The 24142-nt window shown below is 44.5% G+C and overlaps 1 protein-coding gene and 1 long non-coding RNA gene across 3 annotated transcripts in view; one reads left to right on the top strand and one right to left on the bottom strand.

Annotated features, from left to right (window-relative positions):
* Positions 1–3261, bottom strand: part of LOC142830150 (uncharacterized) — a 28661-nt gene extending 25400 nt beyond the window's left edge. Inside the window, exon 1 of the long non-coding RNA XR_012905128.2 lies at positions 3129–3261. This is a non-coding gene — a long non-coding RNA (uncharacterized LOC142830150). The remainder of the gene's footprint in view (positions 1–3128) is intronic.
* A 37-nt stretch (positions 3262–3298) lies between these two features.
* ZNF148 (zinc finger protein 148) overlaps positions 3299–24142 on the top strand; it is a 64043-nt gene continuing 43199 nt past the window's right edge. For both annotated transcript variants that reach the window (XM_075933179.2, XM_075933178.2), the window contains exon 1: positions 3299–3464. The gene's annotated coding sequence lies outside the window, so the exon portion shown is untranslated. The remainder of the gene's footprint in view (positions 3465–24142) is intronic.

Below are 24142 nucleotides of genomic sequence, written 5' to 3'. Positions count from 1 at the left end.
AGAGGTCACAGCACACCTGTGAAGTTGTTCATGGAAAACCAGTGTTCCGTGGAACATAGTTTAAGAAACACTGCTCTAGAACAGGAGTTAAAAACTGCACAAAGCTGATATTGCTTGCTGACTTGATTGTGCAGATGCAGCTTGTTAACTTACCAGGATATGGGAGAAGAGCAATATGGACATGGGGCTTGTGGCAGAGATTCTATAGGGCAGCTGTGTTTAGAGAACACATTCTGCAGTTATTTGAATTACCCACTTCATAGTATCTACCTTTATGGGTAAGCATGACCTTGCACTGCATGGGCAGACTTTAGTGCCATACAGGGGGAAAAAAAACTTAAGCACATGCTTCAAGTTAAGAAGTTACTTGTACCAGAAGGGGAACATTATCAACTTGTGGCCTCTAGATAACTTCCTGATAGTGAACACACTGTTCAGGTGTACAAATACTGATATTTGGGGTATGTACATGCTAAAACTCCAACTTGAAAACTTTTGAAGCTATAGTTCACAGTACACTCTAAAGCTATGCTGTGTAAAGTAGTATTCACAAAAATTATTAAAGTATACTTTATTCAGAAGAGCCTATTATGATTTCCTAGTCTGATTTCTTGCATTACCTAAGCCATAGAATTTCACATAATTCCTGCACTGAGCCCATAACTTCTGGTTGAAATGATGCATCTTAGCTTTAGACTGAAAATGTGGTAGAATTCAATCACTACAGTTTGTGGGGAGATTAGTAAAATAGCTTGGAATACACTTGTTGATAATCACAGAATTGTGGATATTCTAAATGTCCCTTGACAAAATATTTGTCATGTGATTTGTGCCAAAAATAATGTTAAATATTCAATACAGTAGACGTTAAAGTGTCTCTACTTGGGCACTACTGTAAAAAAATTTACAGTCTAAATACACAAAGGATTAGGGAAGGTGGAGCAACAAATATACAAGATCAAAGTAATGCCCGTTAGTTTTAGTTTTCCTGTCCATATGTATATTCCTCATGCAAACTGACTGTCTTCCATACTCCCATTTTTCTTAACCACTGCCCCCAATCTCATTCCCCTAGAGGGCATAGAGATAGAAACCCCAATCATCATTTAAAAAAAACCAAGTAAATCCCAAAACTAGTGAAGTTATGGGGTAGGGGGAGGAAGCCCATAAAATATTTTCCAGCAGTGGATAAGGTATCCCAGCTTTCACAACCACTGTGGGAAAACTGGGGACATGCTATGACATTTCTACTACTTGACTGATACTGACTTTTTTTGCTGTGTTTCTTTGTTCAGGATTTACTATAAGGAGCACAGATGGAACACACTTTTCCCAGTAAAAGCGGCGAGGAGTCCTGTGGCACCTTATAGACTAACTGAAGTGTAGGAGCATAGCTTTCATGGGCAAAGACCCACTTCATCAGATACATGGGTCTTTGCCCACGAAAGCTTATGCTCCTACACTTCAGTTAGTCTATAAGGTGTCACAGGACTCCTTGCCGCTTTTGCAGATTCAGACTAACACGGCTACCCCTCTTTTCCCAGTAATATTTCAAGAAAAGTGAAAACTTAAAATAAGTGTACTTTCCATGGCTTCAGGCAACTAACTTTTTTTTTTTTTTAAATTTATCTTGAGTTCCACTTGAAATACCTAACAGTGCAGTTACCTGGCATGCTTTGCATACTGGCTCTACTGCTATAGATCCCCTGCCTTTAGCACTGCTGCTCCTGCAGCTTTATGTGCACCTGGCTCTTCTTGTGCTCCTCAAGCCTTGAACTTGCTCCAAGATTCTGCTCCTGCAAGTTTGTTACATTAAGGCAGTTTGGTGCTTCTGGTCTTACACATTTTTGACACCTAACCTCCAAATTGTTGCTAATGCAGATTTTTGGAGGGTCTATATTTTTTGTCTTGTACCAAGAGCTTGGCTTGCTTTTGCAGGTCTATGCCATTCAGTTCTTCTGTTCCTGTAATTTTCTCCCCACACCCAACAATGTCTTATCAACTTCTGCAGATTTTGACAGAGGATGCTAGTCAGTGCTGCTTCTCCCACAGGTTTTCAGTACCTCATAGCCTTGGTGCTGCTATTCCTAAAATCAGTACTTTCCATGCATATTTGCTTTACGGGGAACCCTGAATATGGATTATCCCCAACTTCTCTCTGTGCTCAGGATGGATATTGCTGCTCTTCCTTAGTCCCATATCCACTACTGCTCCTACTATTTTTTACTCAGGGCTTGTGTACTGTTGTTTCTCCAGGCTTTCATACACCCCGCCCACTTAATATGTCGCAGGTTTACCGCTACATTTAACACTGCCCCTGCTGTGAACTTCTCAGTACGCATGCAGCCAGCAGCACTGCTGATCCGGGAGTAGCTCCCGCAGGTTTTGCACCGGGTAGCTATCAGTGCTTTTGTTTATGCCACACGGAAGCGCACGTGCTGCGGTGGCTCCCTGCCTGCTCCCATCCACACCTTGGGGCGTCTCATACTTCTCGGCAGCTGGGAGAGCCCTGCCCCTCTCAACGGTCCCTCCACACAAGGCCGGGCCCCCAGCGTGACCGGCTCGTCAGACTCCGCTCCCCCCCCCCCCATTCTCCAAGGCGGCTGGCTCCTCAGGTCCCGGCTCCCCGCCCCCCTTTCCCCTGCTCCTCTCCCCCTCCCCCGGGCCGGCTCCCCGCCCCCCTCTTCCCCTCTCCCCCCCCCCGGGCCGGCTCCCCGCCCCCCTTCCCCCCCCCCACCCCCAGCCGCCTCCCCGCCCCCCTCCCCCTCCCTCTCCCCGCACCCCCCCCCCCCCCCCAGCCGGCTCCCCACCCCCCCCGCACCCCCCCCCGGGCCGGGCCGCCCCCCCCCCCTCCCCCCCCCCTCTCCCCCCCCCCTTTCCCCTCTTCCCCCCCCCCGGGCCGGCTCCCCGCCCCCCTTTCCCCATCTCCTCCTTCTCCCCCCGGGCCGGCTCCCCGCCCCCCCCACCCCCCCACTCCCCTCCCCTCTCCCCCCCCCCCCCCGGGCCCTCTCCCCACCCCCCCCTTTCCCCATCCCCTCTCTTCTCCCCCCCCCCCCCGGGCCAGCTCCCCACCCCCCCCTTTCCCCATCTCCTCTCTTCCCCCCTCCCCCCGGGCCGGCTCCCCACACCTCGCTTGCCCGGAGCGCCGTAGTTCCCGCGCGCTGCCCCCGCGAGCAGCCGAGGCTCCCTCCGCGGCTACCCGGGGCGACTCTCAGGGCTCCGGCGCCAGGGCGGCTGCGGGTCCTCCGGGCGCTTTCCCAGCCTGCACCGCGGCGCGGCGGCGCTCTGGCCGGCCTGTCGCTGTCACCGCCAGGAGGAGGCCGACGCCGCTGCGCTCCTCGAGCCGCCGAGCAGGAAGGAGCCTTCGCCGCCGCCGAACTTTCCCTCAGGACCCGCCATGCCCGGGGCCGCGGCCCGGGGACTCTGAGCGCCGCGCCCGCCTTCCCGTCGCAGCGCCGCGGCCGGTAAGCCCCGGGGCGCGGGGCAGCTGCCTGGGCCCGGCCGCTCACGCGCAAGGAGGGAGGGAGGGAGAAGCTGGGCCTCGCCGCTCCCTGTGCGCGGCGCTGCGGGCCAAGCGGCCCCGAAGGCTCCGCGCAACCGCGAGCGGCGCAGGGGGAGGCCAGAGGAGGCCGGAGACCCCGCGCGGCCGGACCCTGAGTGGGCGGGGGTGGAGGAAGAAGGGGGGGGGGGAGAGAGGAAGCTTCCACCCCCTTTGTTGCTGTGGAGGGTGAATTTGAGGGAAGCTTCCTTCCGCCTGCCCCCCCCCCCCCCCGCGGGCTGCGCTCGGGGCTTTCCCTGCCGGAGTCCCGCTGAGCGCGGGGCAGGCGGCGGAGTGAGAGCGGGGCTGACAGACAAAGCGCGGGGAGATTCGGGGACACGGCGACCGGCACCCCAACACCCCCCGTTTTCTATTGTTCTCGGGAAGGGGAGCTGCTGATTTGGGAGATTTAATCTGCAGGGGCGCCCTCACGCTCCCCATGGGCAGCTTTGCGAGTGGTCTCTCCAGCGTCAGAGGCTGCTAACAAGTGCCTGCTTGGGGGGAAGAAAGGGGGGTGGAGGAGTTGTGATGGGTTCTGTAATTGAGATTTAAACTCTTGCCCCTCCTGTCAAACCTTAGTCTGGACGAGCATAATCGCTCATCTATTTTTTTTAACGGTGCATAGACATGGGCTACACATCAGTGTGGCAAATATAACCCCTCTGTGAAGCTGTCCCTTTTCCATTTCCTTACATCTTTTTTAGTTCTTTGGTTTGAGAGATGCTGAATAATGATGTAAAATATTGTTATACATAGAATCCAGTGAGCAAACTCTTAAATTTGTTTCTCAGCCTCCCCCTGGAACATGGCCATGAAATGGAAAGTAAAATGTTGGTGACTCTGGAAAGTTAGAAGCTTAAAATGAGATTGAGAGAGCTGGTGATTTCACCTCAGCACTTTGGGGGGGAGGAGGGGGGAAGGTCATTGAAAAGGCAAACTGTATAAAATCAAAACTTTATTAAAATAAAGAGAATATTTATTGTTTTGTTTTTAATATGCTAGATTAAATAAAAGCTAAAGTACAAACTTTAATATTACTTTTCAAAGTCACTAGGAATATGTACTGGAACTTGAGATCCTTGAATACAGTGGATCATCTATGTTCAGATTTACTTCTTTGCTTGTGGGGAGGACTGGCCAACACTTGCCCTTCTTAGGTTTGGAGGAAAAAGAAGTTGAGGAATGGAATCATCCTATCCCACTTCTTGCAGAGAGCCATATTATATAGTAGACTAGACTAGAAGATCTAATGGTCCTTTCTAGCTGTAAAATACTTGAATTTACAAAAAATGTTTATGCCCCTTCAGGATGTCTTAACTTTTCTATATTTCCTCTGCACCCTGTTGGACTCATGCATACTTCCAGGGACAGCTGTCATTGAGGGAAGCTCAGACAGTGCCAGGAGGCCCACAGCCTGTCAGACATAGTCTTCTATGGATCTAGAGGAAATTGAGGGTTCTGGATTGAAGTCCTGTTGGTTTCACAGAAGGGACAAATGCTGATTTTTCCAGGAATAATTAGAGGAAAACTCTGCAACATCAGCTTTACTAATTAATTCCTCCCCCTACTGAAATTCTCTATCATGGTTTTTTAACCTCTATATTTTAAAACATAGTGACTGTTTAATTATAATTGCATTTATTTGCTCATTTTCTGAAAGTGCTTTCTTCATAGCTGTGAAGACTATACAGTTACTAGGCTAATATAACTTTAAAAACAAAATAAAGAGTCTAGCCTCCTGTAATTGACTATAAAAAACTGCATTCACATTTTCTGTCCTCCCCACCTCAAGTCTGGGATAACTGGTGTATATGTAATATATATATTTCTGACATGGTTCTTTATTGCCATGTATTTAATTTCTACCCAAATTCATGTCCTGATCCTGCAAACATTCATAAATATATTAATTTTAATGGAAAGTCTCTAATATAACAGAACCATATTGTCAGGCTATAAGTATCTAATTAGCATCTGAGGGAGCACAATGAGAAAAAAATCTGTTGCAAAAAATATTGGAAGAAAAATGAATTCTGTGGAAGGCCAAAAGTTGTATTATGGACACTATACACACACGAGTCTCATATACATGCATATTAACACTGTATTCTGGGGAAGGGGAGAATAATGGCATTCTAAATCTATTGAAGTTGAAATCTGCTGCTTCTAATTTGTGAATTTCTTTGAGAATAACATTAGTTATGTTTTAAAATAATATTATCAACATATTGTGTCCTAGTGAAATATTATGAACTCAACTGAGCTTCTATTCCTGTCAGCTCATTGATAGGACTGTGCACCACAAATTTGGTGATATACGTTTGGAAATGGCAAAACTAAAGTTTTCATTTGTGAGTTTAGTCAGTTTTAGACTGTTTAAAAAAAAAACCCTAACAGGAAAATTAGGAGGATGAATATGTGATCAGAACCATCAAGGAAGATTGATTTAAATCAAAGCTATTTAAATCACCAAAAAAAAAATAATTGATTTAAATCAGGTTTTCAACTGATATTTCACATATTTCTTTAAGCAGTGGTGAAAATTTGATCACTAAAACATGTTAATTTACAGCTCAGTACAACCTTTTACAACATTTGAGAGGGTATACTTTGTGGTTTTTTTTGTAGATAACTTGATTTTTATTAATTTAGTAAATAGTACATAATACTTATTACCTGTGTCAAGCTGCACATTCAGTAACTGTACATTAGCAATGGCAAGAACTAAATCACACACACAAACATAATATCACTTATTTTATTAAATTAAATCTTAAATGTTACATAAATGTTTCACATTTACACTTTCAGTAGTCTTCTGAGTTGCCGGCTGACCTCTTTCCTTTAAACTCTTTTTTTAAATTAAATGTTATTAACTCTAACAGACAAGTTCTCAGAACACTACATGTATGGTGTCCTTAAAACTTCTACAACTAGCTCTCATCTTCTCCACTTCCAGTATCATTTTGATACAGATCTGATTCCAAGTAATCAAAAAAGCTAAGATTGTGCTTATAGTGCAATTAATTTTGGAGTAAACTACAGTGAAAACAAGTGTAGGATGGGGTTCCTGTGGGAAAACTGAGGTATGCTGAAGTAAAATAGGGAACTGACTTATGGCATCACCATTATGGTCTGTGACCATGGTGTTCCAAAATAAGAGGTATATATTATGTAATATAAAATAAGAAAATGACACTCAGTAGCAACTGGAAGCTCTAGCTTTCTCTTATTGCAGCTTCCTCTAGTCTACTGTATACTTGGGTGATAGATTTGAAACCTAGTTAATTAATTAAACAAGCCGTAAGGATTAGCTGAGCTAAACTTTTTTGTCCTACCAAAATCCACCATAGCAAACAGCTTGGGAATTTACTTGTCAAATCACACTTATCCTAAAAGACAAAGAGTCTTGAAGATTGATGCATTGCAAAGTTGATCCACATTGTTCTTCAGACATATCCACATCTTCATCCACATCATTTTCTCCCAAAAAGCAGTTTTCCTTATGATGTTTCATTCTTGCAGCTAAGACTGAATCACTGCTTACACTCTTAACACGTTTTCCTTTTTTACCCAGGGAACAAATTTCTTCAAAATATTCCCGGATAGGGGCTCTCTTCTGCCCAGAAGCCATGACAGTTTTTCCAAAGCAAAGGGGCTGATGGAAAGCTGTGTGTGCTGAATAGTGCATTCCTTTTTTTCCCCAGTCCACTCCAATGTTCCTTTCTGTTACATCTTGGTCCTTTCCTATATATTGTGTGTCTGTCTTCAGACAATATCTTAGAACTTAGATAACTAAGTTCCTTAGGCCAATGTCTACCACTGCATAAGCACAGAACAAAAAACAATCGTATCCAGCCTATGTCTCTCTTTTCTGCTAAGAGACAGAAGTTGAAAACCCAGAACTTACAAGAAGCAAGAACTTGTTTGTTAGGTTGGATAGATTAGAGTTATTAATTCATTTTTGTCAGCCTGTATGTATAGTTGTAGCATGTTTATGATAAGATTTAATTGTAACTATTATTTTTAAATGAGAAATTTAGTATTTTATTGATGATTTTGTTAAAAAGTGATAAACCACAGACTTTTTTATTTAAATAATTGATTTTTATCCACCTTGGTTCCATTTTTAGGGCATGTCTACACAGCAGCATTAGTTCGGAATAACTGACGTGAGTGATGTTAGTAAGTGTAAGTGTGCGTCTACACTTACAAGCCTTTATTTCGAAATAATGTTGAGATGGAGGACTTCTTACTCCGACTCATGGTAACCCTCAAGTGTTCTTCCTTCGACTTCTTGTTGTGTAGACAGCGCTAAAAACAGAATTAGGCTATTTCAACTTAAGCTAAATAATTGACGTAGATGAAGGTGCATAGCTTAATTCAACTTTAGCCCTGCTGTGCAGATGTTCCCTCAGTATTTTGGGAAAATCTTGGAAAGGGATGGTATTTTGCCTTCTGCTTGCTATGCAAGGATCATTGCTGTTTTATTCACAGGTGAAGTGGAATATTAGTGTGCTGTTGTTCTGTTGTAAATATCTCCAGTGAAAACATTCATATTAGGGATGTGAACATGTACACGTGTACATGGTTACACTCAGCCTTCCCTCCTCCCCCTGGATCAGAGGCAGCAGGGGAGAGGCAGGAGTCAGCCAGCACGCATGGGGAACTGGCTTTGAAGCCAGCTCCCTGTGTGTACTGGCTTCCACTGAACCGCCTGCCTCCCTGTCCCCCCATGCTGCTGCATCCAAAACGTCTTCTTAAAAGCTAGCTCCCTGCAAACACTGGCTCCTGCCTTCTCCCTTCTGTGTAAATGTGTAACCACTGAACATTTCAGCAGAAACACGTTTAAAAAAATAAGTGCATTTTAACATCCCTAATTTATATACTTGGGGCACTCAGTTAAAGTAAATAATTTAGAAGTATAGAGTCAGTGCATATAAATCAGTTTGTTAAACCCCCATATGGAGGCTCCTATTTAGGAATAAAATTATTTTAAATTATAGTGGACTAAGACCTCTGTCTGACTCCTGAATGAAAGAATCCACAAGGCGTTAATGTGCTTTTACTTAGAGGTATGTCCACACTTCAAGTGCTGCAGTAGAACAAGTATAGTGCTGCAGCTATGCTGTTTTAGTGCTTATAATGAGGGAAATGTTTTTTCCATCTCTATAGTAAATTTACCCCCATTCTGAGGCATTAACTAGGTTCTCAGAAAAGTCCTTCTAATGACCTCCCTGCATTTACAGTGTGCATTAGGTTGACTTAATCAGGTTGCACACGTGTGACATTTCTCACAGCCCTTAATGAAGTACAGTAAAACTCCAGTAGTCCGGCATCCAGTTGTATGGTACTTCCGATAGTCCTGCATCAAAATGGCAAGAGCCTAGTGAATGAGCTTCGGCAAAAAACGAGTCACAAGGCAGCAGCTGAACCGAGCGAAACCGGATGGGACCAAGTCAGTCTGCCACTGTGATGCTGGACAGTGCTTGTGCTACAATAAAAAGGGTTAAAAACACTATGTACAGTATATACTGCATATATATATATATATGAAACCATCTTATAGTACCTCCTGATAGTCCGGCATATCTGATAATCCGGCATCACCTAGATCCCAAAGGTTCCCGATTATCGGAAGCCTACTGTAGTTAGGTCAACCTAAGTTTTAGGTGTAGATTAGGATTTAACTAAAGATATGAAGTCCATGTACCTGATTCACTTTAACTTTTCTGAGGAATTGTCTACATGGTATGGCGTGGTCACCAGAAGGGTATAAATTGTAGGGTGCTCAAATGTGTTGCATGCCAACTGTACTGTGTAGTAGACCCTGCTGACCCATTGTAAAGTTTCCTAGTGTGTGTTAATATAGTGCTGTTTGAAACAAGGCTATGTCAGTGCACACTGTGTACCTTTTAGAGCAGTGATTCTTAAAGTGCCGTCCACAGATGGTCCGCAGCTCAAGCTCGGCCACCCCCATCTCCTCCTGCAGCGGGTAACTCTGGGGCTGCTGCTTCCGCCTCTTACTCAGAGGGTGGGGTGTGTGTGTGAAGAAAGCCCCGACCTTCTCCACCAGACCGGCTTGCAGACACACCCACCCACCTCCCCCTCCCCCCCTGTGGAAATGGGAGCCCTGTGTCGCACTTTCTGGAGGCTTTCCTGGCTGCTCCCTCATGCCAAGACCCTGCTGCACCCCAGTCTCCCTCTCTCACTGTCCCCACCAAGACCCCACACCCGTCCTTTGCTCCTGCACTTCCCCTTTGGCCAGACTCTGCATCCTCCCTTGCTCCTGGCCCCCAACCCTGTTCCTCATCCACCGTTGCTCCTGTACCCTCCCTCCTGGCCACAGACTGCACTCTCCCTTGCTCTTGCTCCCTCCCCCTGGCCAGACACCCTACTCCCAACCTTCTTCTGCACCCTACCTCCCACCCAGATCTTACACATTCACTTTTATACCCCACCTCTTGCCCAGATTCTGCACCCCCATTCCTATCCCACGCCTACACCCCACCTCTCGCCCCATCCTGCATACTGAATCCCTCATTTTTGTCCCCAGCCCAGAACCTAAGGGGGATACTCAAAATGTACTAACTCCAGAACACCAGAAAAGTAAATCTGGCCTATGGGAAGCCCTGAATCTCAGTCCTCCTTATCCCTTCCCCTCATCCTGTGGGTCTGGGAGTGCCAGAATAGTGAGGTGTCTCAGTTGGGGGCCACATAAATGAGGGCTGGAGTTTTTTGGAGGAGTTTTTTTGCTTGTCACTTGTGTGGTCCCCAACTGATTTTTCTGTAGGCCAGTGACCCCTGACCCAAAAAAGGTTCCCCATCTCTGCCATAAATAAAGAAAACATTGAAACCTTTTGTATTGGGTATAAATTAATATTTTACTTTATTTAAAATGAAGTTTGATAAACTAATATGAGAAAGTTAAAATGCTTAGTCTGTTTAGTAATTTAAATTAAACCATTCTCCCTAGATGCACCACTAGCAAAATGGCTCAGGAGTAATTATGTAATTAAGGGTGAGTTTCCATTAGCAACTGGTGGGCCGCGGAAAGGTTTGCATTGAGCCAGATGGGCCATGGGCCAAAAAGTTTGAGAACCACTGTTTTAGAGCATGTCAGCAAGGTCTGCATGAGGTAGTTAGAAAACATTCTACAGTTTATACCCCTATGAAGTGTTCTGCTGCCCTATGTAGATAAGTTTGAGTATCCCTTTGTAGAAAAGCTGTTAGACTGCACATACTTGGAGTTTCTTATGGAAATGGGTCCCTAATTCCAGTTAGTTAGAAATATCTTAAGGTACACTTTGCATAATTTAGTTTTGGATTTAAAAAATGCACTTTCCCCTCCCTCCTTAATATTAAGATAAATGATTTTGTGAAATTAGAGATGCATAAATAAATCACAAGTTTTCTCTTCGTGTTTAAATATTATCCTGCACTGTTTTGCTGGTTATCATTGTTCATGAGAACCTGAAAGTGAAACTCACTTGTCTATTTCTATTTTTCAAACTGAGTGAAGTGCTAAAATTAAACCAGAAAATTTAGATTATTTCAACTGAAATAATTTGTTAGGTTTTATATTTGACTAGGCATTTTAATGAAAGCTGCTGTCTCAAATCGCCATATATTGATTGGAGAGTATATTAACGCCTTGAGCATGCAGTCTGATCCATATAGGTGGACACTTAACACTCAAATAAAGTTGCACTGAAGCTACTGCGTCTCCTCATAGACACAGTAAAACACAGATTAAGAGCTTTGACGAAAAAGTGTATCTCTTCATTCTAGGGATGTGAAACTGTAACTGTGTACATGGTTAACTAATGAGCCTGGGCTCATCAGTTAACCTTCATAGCTACACCCAGGATTCTAGTATGTGTGGGCCGCACTGCTACCTCATAAAAAAGCAGCTCGGAAGGGAAGGTGGCGGCTCCCCGGGCTTCAAGTCTGGCTCCCTGTGCGCACCGACTCTTGGGGCACATTGGCTGTTCCACTTAATATGGTTACTTTATTAAAATGCATTTTAACATCTCTACTTCATACAGATTGCAGAAATTTTGCTGTTAACAGGATATGGACTGTCATCAAATGCACAAACCATTGGCTATTATATATGGTTATATTCCAGTGATAAACTTGCACTCTTATTAGAGAGAGTTTCACAACATTTATTTCAGTTACACAGATTTTGTCAAGTCTGAGAGGGATGCTTGTGTTAGTCTGTATGTGGACATGCATCTGATGAAGTGGTTTTTACCCATGAAAGCTTATGCCCAAATAAATCTACCGTATATTCCGGCGTACAGGACGACCTCTGAAGTTAAAAAACATCCCCCAAAAATCGGGGGTCGTCTTGTACGCCGGATGCCCCGCCGCCGGAGCCCCTCCGCGGCTTTGAAAGCCTCGGGGGAAGCCGGCGGCGGGGCATCCCAGGCGCGCATGGGCTGCCCGCCCGCCGGAGCCCCTCCGCGGCTTTGAAAGCCTCGGGGGAAGCCGGCGGGGGGGCATCCCAGGCGCGCATGGGCTGCCCGCCCGCCGGAGCCCCTCCGCGGCTTTGAAAGCCTCGGGGGAAGCCGGCGGGGGGGCATCCCAGGCGCGCATGGGCTCCCCCCCCCGCCGGAGCCCCTCCGCGGCTTTGAAAGCCTCGGGGGAAGCCGGCGGCGGGGCATCCCAGGCGCGCATGGGCTGCCCCCCCTCCGGAGCCCCTCCGCGGGGCTCCGGAGGGGGGGCAGCCCATGCGCGCCTGGGATGCCCCGCCGCCGGCTTCCCCCGAGGCTTTCAAAGCCGCGGAGGGGCTCCGGCGGGCGGGCAGCCCATGCGCGCCTGGGATGCCCCCCCGCCGGCTTCCCCCGAGGCTTTCAAAGCCGCGGAGGGGCTCCGGCGGGGGGGGGGAGCCCATGCGCGCCTGGGATGCCCCCCCGCCGGCTTCCCCCGAGGCTTTCAAAGCCGCGGAGGGGCTCCGGCGGGCGGGCAGCCCATGCGCGCCTGGGATGCCCCCCGCCGGCTTCCCCCGAGGCTTTCAAAGCCGCGGAGGGGCTCTGGCGGGGGGGAGCCCATGCGCACCTGGGATGCCCCCCGCCGGCTTCCCCCGAGGCTTTCAAAGCCGCGGAGGGGCTCCGGCGGGGGGGGGGGGGGAGCCCAGGCGCTCCTGGCGGCTTTGCTCCCGGTGCCTCTGGTCTGCTGGGGACCATCTCCAGCAGACCAGGGACACCGGGAGCAAAGGAGGCAGAAGGGCGCTGGGGTATAAGATGAAACCCTATCTTTTAATTAAAAAGATAGGGGGTCGTCTTATACGCCCAGTCGCCCTATACGCCGGAAAATACGGTATTAGTTTTTAAGGTGCCACAGGACTCCTTGTTGTTTTCACAGATTCTATTAGTTACTTTATTTTAGTGCTTTTCAGTGAAGTTAAAAACACAATCCCATCTGTTTAGCTCATTAATACTACATATACATTCTAAACATAAAATTATTTTTAGGATTTTTAATCTTCATATCTAAATAGCAGTGTCCTTTAATATATTAGCAACAATGCTTTAAGATATATTCAATCTGTATGTTAATTATTGCATATTATTTTGCTTACATATAATACTCATGTATATAAAATAACATATACAAAGACTACAAGTTGGACCTCCCTGGGCTGGTATCCTCAGGACTTGAGTGGTCCTGGACCAGAGGAGGTCAGTGCTTCCCTGCTGGCTGCTGGATATCAGCCCCACTACTGGTCTCCCCTCTGGGCCCTTGGCCTGCTCCCAATAGTTAGTCCTGGCCACTAGGTTCTGCTCTTGGTCCCACAGAGTTCCAAGCCCCTTGCCCTCCTGCTACCAGGGCTGTGGCTTCCTGGCCATCTGCCTGGCTCAGGGCTTAGGCTTCCTGGTTGCCACTGACCCCTGTGCTGCTGGCTTGACCCAGGGCACCTGACTGCTGCTGGCCTGGGCCTTCCCGGCCGCCACCAGGCCCTCTGTCACCAGGACCTCTGTCACCAGTCCAGCCCAGGGCTTCCTGGCTGCTGCTGGTCCTTCTGCTGCTGCCCAGCCTGAGGCTTCCTGGTCCCTGAAGGCTCTCCTGATGCCATCCCCCGGCTCCTGACCTCCAGACTCCCACCTGGCCCTTGCTCTCTGTCAGACCAAAGAGTCCCAGATTTGAGAGGTTCAACCTGCATTACAACTGAATTTGTGATTAAAAATGTGATCTTGAACAGATTGCATAATGGAGGTTTTTTCATATATTATTTGAACTGCTCACTGTATATCAGAAAACTTTCAGATTATTTTCTTACATTACTTGGTGTGTGTCTTGATTTTTATTTTTTTTAATGTGCAGAAAGGTTTACCTTCCTTTAGAAATATAGTGAGACGTGTACTATGCAGAGTGATAGATTTACTTTTGCATGTACATGTATTCCTAATAAAAAATTTTTTTACTGTATTGAGTTGATTCTGATAACTCAGTCTACAAAATGTCTGCAATTATCTATTTAAAAAAGCAGATAAGTACTTTTTGCTCAAAAATTCCTTTTTTTTAGCTTTCTCACATAGGATATTGTTAGATTTTTCTTATGTTCAGGAATAATTAAGTAGCAGTTTATGTTAGTGGTGAAATATATTGAGGTTTGAATATGCCTTCATCATTTTATTGAGTTTTGGAAAAAGAATGTGGAAAATTGTAGTTTAACTATAGCCTGTATATATTGGTCTGATTTTGTAGCTAGTGTCCTCCACTGCTTTTATTGACAGATAAGTATTACAGTATCTGCATCTTGTCATAGTTTGTACAGAAAACTTTAAGACAGTGCTGTCTGATTCTTTATGGCTTGGATGACATTTTTATAAGTGCAGAATTAAATAGTTTGATGATAAAACGAAATCTGTGTGGGCAGAAGATCCAACTTGCAAATAGCAGAAGGATATAATTTGTGAGCAGCCTATCAAATATAAACTGTCTAGATCTCTGGCACTGAAGAATTAAGAAGCATGTAAAATGACTGTAAAACAAAATAATTTATTGCAATAATAAGTTATTTTAGTAATGCATAAAGTTGTTGTGATTATTGTATGGATAAACTTTAAACTGGAAAGTTGATATACAATTTTAAAACCAAAGATTCCAAATGAAAATTGCATGTGGATAGGGTAAAAATATGACCATTCTTAAAAATGACAGAGACAGTCTTAATGCCCTTGTGATATTGCACAATAAGTGAATTAACTTTTCACTACTGATGTTTCCCAAAATAGAATATAAAAGGAATTGTCAAATGGAACAGTTTAAAAATAGCATCATGGGTGGATAATATTACATTAATGAAGGAGGTAGAGTGAAGAAGATTAGCTGGTAGTGTGACACAATTGTGCATTCACTGAATACTTAAGAAAGGGAAGACACATTTTCACACTATTTGATGTTTCAAAATGGCTGTCTTTAAGAAATGTAAAATACATTTATATTTTCACAAGAATTGAAGTTGAACATGAGAGAGTTCTGCTGTGCTCCAACCAAGTGTAACTTGTTCCTGTAACTAGTATTCCTCAATTTCCTTACCCTGGCTATGTCTAGACTATGGAGTTTTTCCGGAGGTATGCTGGAAAAACTCCGCCACGTCCAGGGAACCCGTCTGCTCTTCTGACATTTTTTGCGGAAGAGCAGATGCACTCTCTGCAAAGCCCTGTCTTTCTTGTGCCACGAGGAAGAAGAACTCTTCCCAAAAAGGAGGCTTTTCCAAAATTTGGCCCAGTGTAGATGGGCCAGTTTTGGGAAAAGCCCCTTTCGACCAAGCTATCGAAAAAGCGGCAGTCTAGACATAGCCCCTCTCTGATCTGTTTTTTTCCACAGCCATCAGAAGCAGCTTCATTTGCCAGCATACACTATATGATTGTCTGATCTGGGTCTGACCCAGCATTGTTGTTCTGCTTTTGCCAGTGTTGTTAAACTGCCTTCTCCTCCTTTATCCCAGAGTCATGGGGACCAATGTCGTAGGGTTTTCTTCACTGAATGTTGCAAATATTTAACATTCATAGGGGAAAATATGCTTTTACTAAGCTGCTTGGAGAAAGATTGAGTTCTTTAGGTTATATAGGAGGGGACAGAGCAGAAGAGTAGCCTTGGTGTGCCATTGTGCAGTTTTATGTAAATTCCGCAGTTATAAGATGGTAACATGTATGGATTTTGCTTACAACGTGCTGGTTCTAGGAAAAGCAAATATGGAGTGTCATTGAGGCCAATAATTTTACAAGATTAAAAAAGGCAGGGGTGGGCAATAATTTTTGATGTGGGGGGGGGGCCCACTCCAAGAATTTGGAAAGTGGTTGAGGGCTGCACTCTTCCATGGTATTAATGGAGGAGGTGCGGGGTCTGGGATGGAGGTTGGGTGCAGAAGGGAGCTTGGGGTAAGGGAGGGAGTTTGGGTGAAGGAGACAATTGTGACCTGGGGCACTGGACTGGGGTACAGGGGGTTGGATTGTGACCTAGGGCAGGGAATTGGGGTACAGGAGGGGGTGCAGGGATTTGTGTTATGAGCTAGGGCAGGAGGGGACTGGGGCCGGGGACTGGAGTGCCGAATCTGGGAGGGGATATGGTTACAGGAGGAGGGCAAAGGATTTGGGTATGTGGAGTTGGGGGCAGGCGTGGGGGGCAGAAGGTTGGAGAAGGGATGGACTGCGGTGCCAGAGGTAGGCTCTGCCAGGAGACTTACCTGCCAGCAGCGGTTCCTGAATCATCTTCCCTGCCAGTCTCTCTCCCCTCCCCAACTCACAGGCCTCAGCCATGTGCTCTGGAGCCCCTTGTGCTACATGGCTGCCTATTATTGAAACAGGCAGCTCCCATTGGCCAGTTTCTGGTCAGAAACTGGCCAATTGGATAGTGCTGGGGGCAGGAGCAGCTCCTAAAGCTTCCCCCCCTTCCCCATTGGACTCTCAGTTTTTAAAGAAAAACTGCCCCACAACCACATTTCTGAGTGGCATGCAGATGGGGTGAGGCAAGTGCAGAGCCTGCCTGGGGCTCCCTGCAGCATCCGCAGACAGGATCCAGCCCACGGGCTGTACTTTACCTACGCCTGCAACAAACCGCCTAGACTTCTGGTACTCTTTTAGTAAAAGTTAACTGTTACAATAGAGAGAGAACTAGGGAATAGTCAATGGGATTTCCATCGATCATTCAGTTAGCGTATAAGGGTACCTCTGCCTTGCCCTACCAGGCTCTTGCTACAGTTCAAAAGCGGAAGCCCCACAGGGAGCACGGGGCCAGTGGGGGACTCCTGCTGGCCCCACACTCCCTGTGGTACCTCAGCCTTTGAAATGTACAAGAGCCCTGCTAGGGCTTTTAAGATGGCTCCCTCCAACACTAGCTTCTGCTCTCCTCTACCCCTTGCTGGCTGTCTCTGATAGAGGCAGCAAGTGGGGGGGGGGGAAGGCAGGGGAGAGGAAGCGACTAATCGCGTCATTAGTTGACTATCCGATAAGCTTATGCTTATCAGATAGTTGACTAGTTGCTTACATCCCGAGAGAGAACCTCATGTTTCAGGATTTAAGACATTGTCTAACCATTAGAGATGAGTATGAAACCTTCTTGGGTGTATGTTATTCATACTGACTTTCTGAGAAGTGCCTGGGGCTGGTCACTGTTTGTGCTAGGATATTGGACTAGATGGAACATCGGTCTGATGCAGCATGGCAGTTCCTATGGAACAGTATGTGCTTGTGGCTGCTGTTGAAATAGATTATAGATTCTACCAGGGAGACTAGTAGACCCAAATAGATTTCAGAATTCTTCAACAGAAGATATGCTGCAGTCAATGGCCCTGTCTGTTGATTGTCTATTACAACATTAGGATTGTCATCAACTCTTGATCATTATTATGATGGTTCCTAACACAAGTCACCTTCCTATCTTAAGAGCTTTAAGACAAATGAGATGAATGGCAAAGTCAGTTTCTTAGGCTGCATCAGTTACAGCCTTGAGCATTTCTAAAGTCCTATGATGGGTATGGTGGATGTGTATAAAAGCAATTTTCTTGTCCACCATTGTGTCCATAAAATTACCTGTCATGAATTGTTCGAGGGTGGTTGGAAATTTGGTATGTCCTAGCTGATTCTTTTGCAAAGAGAATCTGTTTTTTTTTCTTGCTGTGAAGAGATTAGGTAATGGACGTGGGTTTATTAGATTCATAAGCGATGATTAAGCTTATTAAGTTTGCAGATGATACCAAACTGGGTGGGCTTGCAACTTCTTTGGAGGATAGGGACATAATTCAAAATGACCTTAGCAAGTTAGAGAAATGGTCAGAGGTAAACAGGATGAGGTTTAATAAAGAGAAATGCAAAGTGCTCCACTTAGGAAGGAACAATCAGTTCCATACATACAAGATGGGAAGCGACTGTCTAGGAAGGAGCATAGCGGAAAGGAATCTAGGGGTCATAGTGGACCACAAGTTGAATATGAGTCAACAGTGTGATGCTGTTGCAAAAAAAGCAAATATGATTCTAGGTTGTATCAACAGGTGTGTTGTAAGCAAAACTCGTGAAGTCATTCTGCCGCTCTACTCTGCACTAGTTAGGCCTCAGCTGGAGTACTGTGTCCAGTTCTGGGCGCCACATTTCAAAAAAGATGTGGAGAAATTGGAAAGGATACAGAGAAGAGCGACAAGAATGATTAAAGGTCTAGAGAACATGACCTATGAAGCCAGGCTTCATGAACTGGGCTTGTTTAGTTTGTAAAAAAGAAGATTAAGGGGGGACATGATAGCGGTTTTCAAATATCTAAAAGGGTGTCACAAGGAGGAAGGAGAAAATTTGTTCCTTTTGGCTTCTGAGGACAGGACAAGGAGTAATGGGCTTAAAGTGCAGCAGGGGAGGTTTAGATTGGACATTAGGAAAAAATTCCTAACTGTCAGGGTGGTCAAATATTGGAATTAATTGTCAAGGGAGGTGGTGGAATCTCCCTCTCTGGAGATATTTAAGAACAGGTTAGATAGACATGTGTCAGGGATGATGTAGATGGAGCTTGGTCCTGCCTTGAGGGCGGGGGACTGGACTCAATGACCTCTCGAGGTCCCTTCCAGTCCTATTATTCTATGATTCTATGATTAGTCCCCACTGTAATCAAGTTTAACAACATCTCTGAATGAATTTAGGTCATTATCACTTGCTCATTTTCTAGAAGTGTGTGAGGAGTATTGGCCTTCAACTTGCACATGATCTCATTACACTTTGGTAGAATCCAGTGTGTGTGTGTATTAAATCAATTTTTGTTTAATTATTAATGGATTTTTGTAGGAGGCTAAGTTGTCATCTTTCTTGTAGGGGATAGAATGGTTGTTAGGCCTTGCACAAGAAGCTGAGTATACCAATTTTAGTCCTGTGTGAATCTTCACTGGGGCATCTGGTAGGTTGTAGAGGTGCATGGGAGAAGGTGTGTGTGTGTGTGTGTGAGAGAGAGAGAGAGTGATATGGATGCTGGTGGTATGTGGAGGCCATGAGGAAAAGAGGATTTTTTTTTGTGCACTTGTGAAAACCACATGGTTTCTCCTTCTCCCATGCAAACTTCATGATCTCCTGTAATATATTTAAAATGAATTTTCTAAATGGCCTTTAATTTAGTTAAAAAAAGCTATTGTCACAGACCACCTATACTAAATTTGAAGTTGAAATGACTCTTATGGTTGTTTTGGTATAATAAGGCTTATGGAAAACAAATCTGAATTTGACTTATGGCACAGATGCCACCAACCCATAATCAGTATTGTGGTCAAGGTAGTATTTTTAGAATTAAAATTTGGTGTAACAGAGTCCCCTGTGATTTCTCCCACAGATAGTAGGAGAACTTGACCGCGCCCTGTTATTTACACTGGGTGGCTCTGGTTCCTTACTACTTACAAGGGTGATTTGAGGGCTGTCCTTTGTGAGTCTTCATTAGTCTCTTTAGATGGGGACTCGAAAGAAAAATAACAACCCCCAGCACATTTGATAGTGCCCCTAGAACAGCTCAAAAAGTGAAATGGGGAAAACTCCACAGTGCTGCCAGTGATAAAACTCCTGCGTAATCGCAAAAAGGCAAAGAGAAATCTCCCCTGCTGAGCTTCTGAATCAGGCTTAGTCTGTCTAGCTTACCATGATAGTTTGCTGCACTCTCAGTAGGGTCAGGGCGAAGATATCCTGGCTGGGAGTTTGTGATTTTAGGACTCCCTCCACATTCTCACAATAGCTGGCTGCTGTTTCCTCCCTGTACTCTATATTACATGATTGACAGGGTAGTGGGGTGGGATGTATCTTTCCCAAGCCACCCCCAGAGCCTCTCTGGGACCTTCCTCATCTGTATGGGGTCTATAGTCACCTCATCATACTTGGTATTTATATACAAGTTGATGATTTCTCCAAAGAACTAACTAAATTTAAACTGTATTTCTAGCTCAAATAAGTTGATTGACATGAATCTTCAAGGCATTTTATGCAAGGTGGCCTCATTCAAGGTCATGCTAATTAACAATTAAACAATATTTGCATCCAGCATGAGAGAAGCATGGAAGGGCCAGCACTAGGAGCTCAAGTCATATTGTGTGGTGGGAATGATATGCTATGGCAGCGTTTCTTAAAGCATGTGTGCCGCAGAGAACAGAGTTCAAAATGTCCACCCTTAAAAGGGCAATGCCTGCTCTCCTGATAAAAGGGCAAACTGTTTGGGATTTTTGTTTAACAGTTTCTTTTCCCAGTCCTTTTTTGTTTGTTTGTTTGTTTGTTTGTTTGTTTGTTTGTTTTGCTCAACAACTTCCCCTTTCCCCCCCTTTTTTTGGCTCAACAAAAAAATCCTTGGTGTTCCCCATAAAAAAAATATTGTTTGGTGTTCCTCTGTCTTAAACTTTTCAAGAAACACTGCACTATGGTACCTAGAAGGTCTTTTATATTCATTCTAGCTGATAGCCAGCATTGCAAAGACGAACCTTTGGCCTTTTGATAACTTGAGTTTTGCCAAACAGCTCAGGTAAGATTTTATTTAGCATCTTTACAATTTGCAGATTTGAGTTTAACCTAAAGACATAACGTCGACAGAACTCAGCAGTTTTGTCGATGCTGGTAAACCTCATTTTACGAGGCATAACGCCTTCTGTCGACAGAGTTTCTGTCGACAGAAGGTGTTCTTGCATGTAAACTGTCCTTTGCGTCTACACTACCATGTCGACAAAGTAGCTTGCTTTGTCGACAGAACTGAACGTAGTGTAGACGCTCTTTGTCGACAGAAGTTTTGTCGACAGTATCTGTCGACAAAACTTCTGTCGACAAAAGCCTGTAGTCTAGACGTGTACCCTAAGGAAAAGGCATATACAATTTATATGAACAGTATACACATTACACTACCTATTTTTAAATTAAAGAAATGCCATCTGTATCTGTCTGTCTAGCAACCTAACCATTATTAGATGGTCAGCTATTGTATACCTTATGGAATCAATATCTGGAGTTATTGCATTACACTTTCTGTAGACCATAAACACCATATAAAAACTATAGCATGTGCTGAATGTGATCATCCACCTGTTAGGAGACATTAGTTAGAGGGTCTATAATTACACCAGAATATAGTTTCGTGGCTGTTTTGTGATGTTGGTTACAGGTAACATATTACACCAATTCTGGCTTAGTGGTGAAGTCACCTTGGCTGTTAGTTCTAGGACATATCCAAGTTAGTACAGATTATTTCCAAGTCAGTACAGATTATAGTTCTTAATTATTGACTGTGAGTTCATGGAACCAGTGTCTTCCATCAGTTTGTCCCTGATAAGTACAGGGAATACACACAGAAAGTCCACATTTCTATTCTGCTGTATACTGACATTTAATTAGTGCTGAGAGGGATCATGGTACAAGTGCCACTGGGAAGGCTCAGTTTTAGTGGTCCTTCCCCAGAAAAGTGCCTTTTCCAGAGAACTGTTAGTGTTCTGACCTGAATTGCTTCTGGGTTTTTTCTGCCCTGAGCTAATGGATTAGAATAACGGTTTTGCCCATTGCCATCTATGAAATGGCTCCAAGATATCCTCTCTTTTCATGTCATCCCTTTCACTTCGTTTAATTGTGGGCTTGAGTAATTAAAAAGTCAGGGAGAAGACTGGCGGCCGATGAAGGCTGACCCACTTGGAGTCTGTGCAGGAGGCCAACAGGTTATTCTTTTCCTTAAAGTTCTCTTAGCCTAGATTAGCATGAGGATTTATCTGGTAAAACTAGTTTGGGTTGTTGGTAGTTTGGTGAATAGAATATGCCAGTGACCCATAATGAATTCAGCAATTGTTTGCTCTAACACTTTTTCCTCATTCTTCAGACAGCAGATCAGCTAGATTAGAAAAGATTGGTTTATGACTGTGGCATTAATATCTAAGATGGAAAGGATGTCATTGCAGAATATTAGGTCTGTCCCGGCTGAGTTTCAGACTCCAAGATCAGAGAGGTTCTCAGCGGGTTTAATTCTGACCACAGGTGTCATGTACATTCCTGGCAGCTAGTGGGTTACTCATGGGCTTGCTGCTAATAAATGTCAGGGGCTCTGTTTAAATTAATAAGGTCTTGCCTGTGCTTTGATGTATGAAGGTGTCAGCCTTATTTTTTTTTAAAATCTATATTGGTTTGCAGTTTTGCTTGGTTTCTAACTTCTTATGTTTGGAAAAGATTTTTGAAAATGTTGTGACCGAAATGCTTTGTTCCCACCAGTCTGCAGTTGATTAGTTATTTAATTTCTTTCAATTTGTGTTCAGACATGTTCTGATCATCATGATGTATGCTCTAATGATTCTTGCTGATAATGCTGGATATTGACAGCAACCTTTGATACAGTTGATAGTAGGGATGTAGTAGTATAGTCAATTAACCAATGAGCAAAAACTTATCAGTTAATCTTATAGGCTACACCAGGGGTCGGCAAACTTTCTGAAGTGGCGTGTAGAGTTGCCAGGTGTCTGGTTTTGAACCGCACAGTCCACTATTTGAGCTTTCTGTTCGGGAACCAAATTGAGAAAATATAAATGTCCAGTATTTTCTAAATAAGATGTAATGTAGATTGTGATGTAATGTCAAGTGTATCTGGTATTTTTGTTGAAACCATCTGACAACCCTAGCTGGCATGCCAAGATTTAACCCTCTTGCCCGGGACCATGCCGCTCTCCTGGGAGGAGAGGAAGAGCTCTTTCCACTGCTCATCCTGTGGACCACCTGGCTCGTAGCAGATCTTTCTGCGGACCACCAGTTGCTAATGGAAACTCACCATTAAATACATAATTATGCCCAAGCCATTTTGCTAGTGCTGCAGCTAGGGAGAATGGTTTAATTTAAATTATTAACAGAATAAACATTTTAACTTTAATGTTAGTTTATAAAACTTCATTTTAAGTAAAGAAAAATATTACCTTATGTCCAATACAAAAGGCTTCAGTGTTTTCTTTATTTATGAAACAAAATACAGGACTATGTAGCACTTTAAAGACTAACAAGATGGTTTATTAGATGATGAGCTTTCGTGGGCCAGACCCACTTCCTCAGCTCAAATAGTGGAAGAAAATAGTGTCAACCATATATACCAAAGGATACAATTAAAAAAAAATGAACACATATGATCGTTCTTTTTTTTTTTTTTTTTTTTTTTAATTGTATCCTTTGGTATATATGGTTGACACTATTTTCTTCCACTATTTGAGCTGAGGAAGTGGGTCTGGCCCACGAAAGCTCATCATCTAATAAACCATCTTGTTAGTCTTTAAAGTGCTACATAGTCTGGTGTAGCTGAAACAAAATACAGGACTAACACGGCTTCATTTCTATCACTATTCTTTATTTATGGCAGGAGTGGGGAACCTTTTTTGGGTCGGGGGTTACTGGCCTACAGAAAATTCAGTTGGGGACCACACAAATGACAAGCAAAAAAACTCCTCAAAAACCCCCCAATCCTCACTGATGTGGCCCCCAACTGAGATCTTTTGGGCGTCACTCTTTTGGTGCTCTAGCCCCACATGGTGAGGGGAAGGGACAGGGAGGACTGAAGTTCAGGGCTTCCCATGGGCCAGATTTACTTTTCTGGGGTTCCAGAGTTAGTGGATTTTGGAGACCCCCTTAGGCTCTGAGCTGGGGACAAAAATGAGGGGTTTAGCGTTCTGGATGGGTCTGCCAGTGAGTGGAATAATGTTAGGGGTGCAGGAGGAGATGAGGAGGACAGGGTCTGGAGGGAAGTTCGGCGACATGGGAACAAGAGGGAGTTTGGGATTAGGAGGGGTTTGAGCGAGTAATCAGAAAAGTTGAGAGGGTGAGAATGCAACCAAAGAAGTGGGTTGAAGAAGCCCACGAAAGCTCCTGATACCATCTCCTTGTTTTGTTAGTCTTTAAAGTGCTACCAGACGATTTGTTATTTTTTTATGTTTATCCTGTACAGTCTAACTCAGCTACCCCTCTGAAGCATCAAATCCCTTTTGGCTGGTTGATTATTGTGCAAATGGGCTGAAATTCTCATTCACACACAATAAGGTACAAAGAGGATCCTGTTGTGATGGGAGGAGGGAGGCAAAACAGTGGGAGTAAAGGAAAAAGTGCAGCTTCTGCAATGGAAATTTGTATCCCCTGCTCACATCTT

Source organism: Pelodiscus sinensis, chromosome 7, assembly GCF_052426305.1.
Source record: "Pelodiscus sinensis isolate ZL-2025 chromosome 7, ASM5242630v1, whole genome shotgun sequence".
NCBI lineage: Eukaryota > Metazoa > Chordata > Testudines > Trionychidae > Pelodiscus > Pelodiscus sinensis.
Note: the sequence above shows the minus strand (reverse complement) of the source record. Positions and strands in the feature narration are given on the sequence as shown.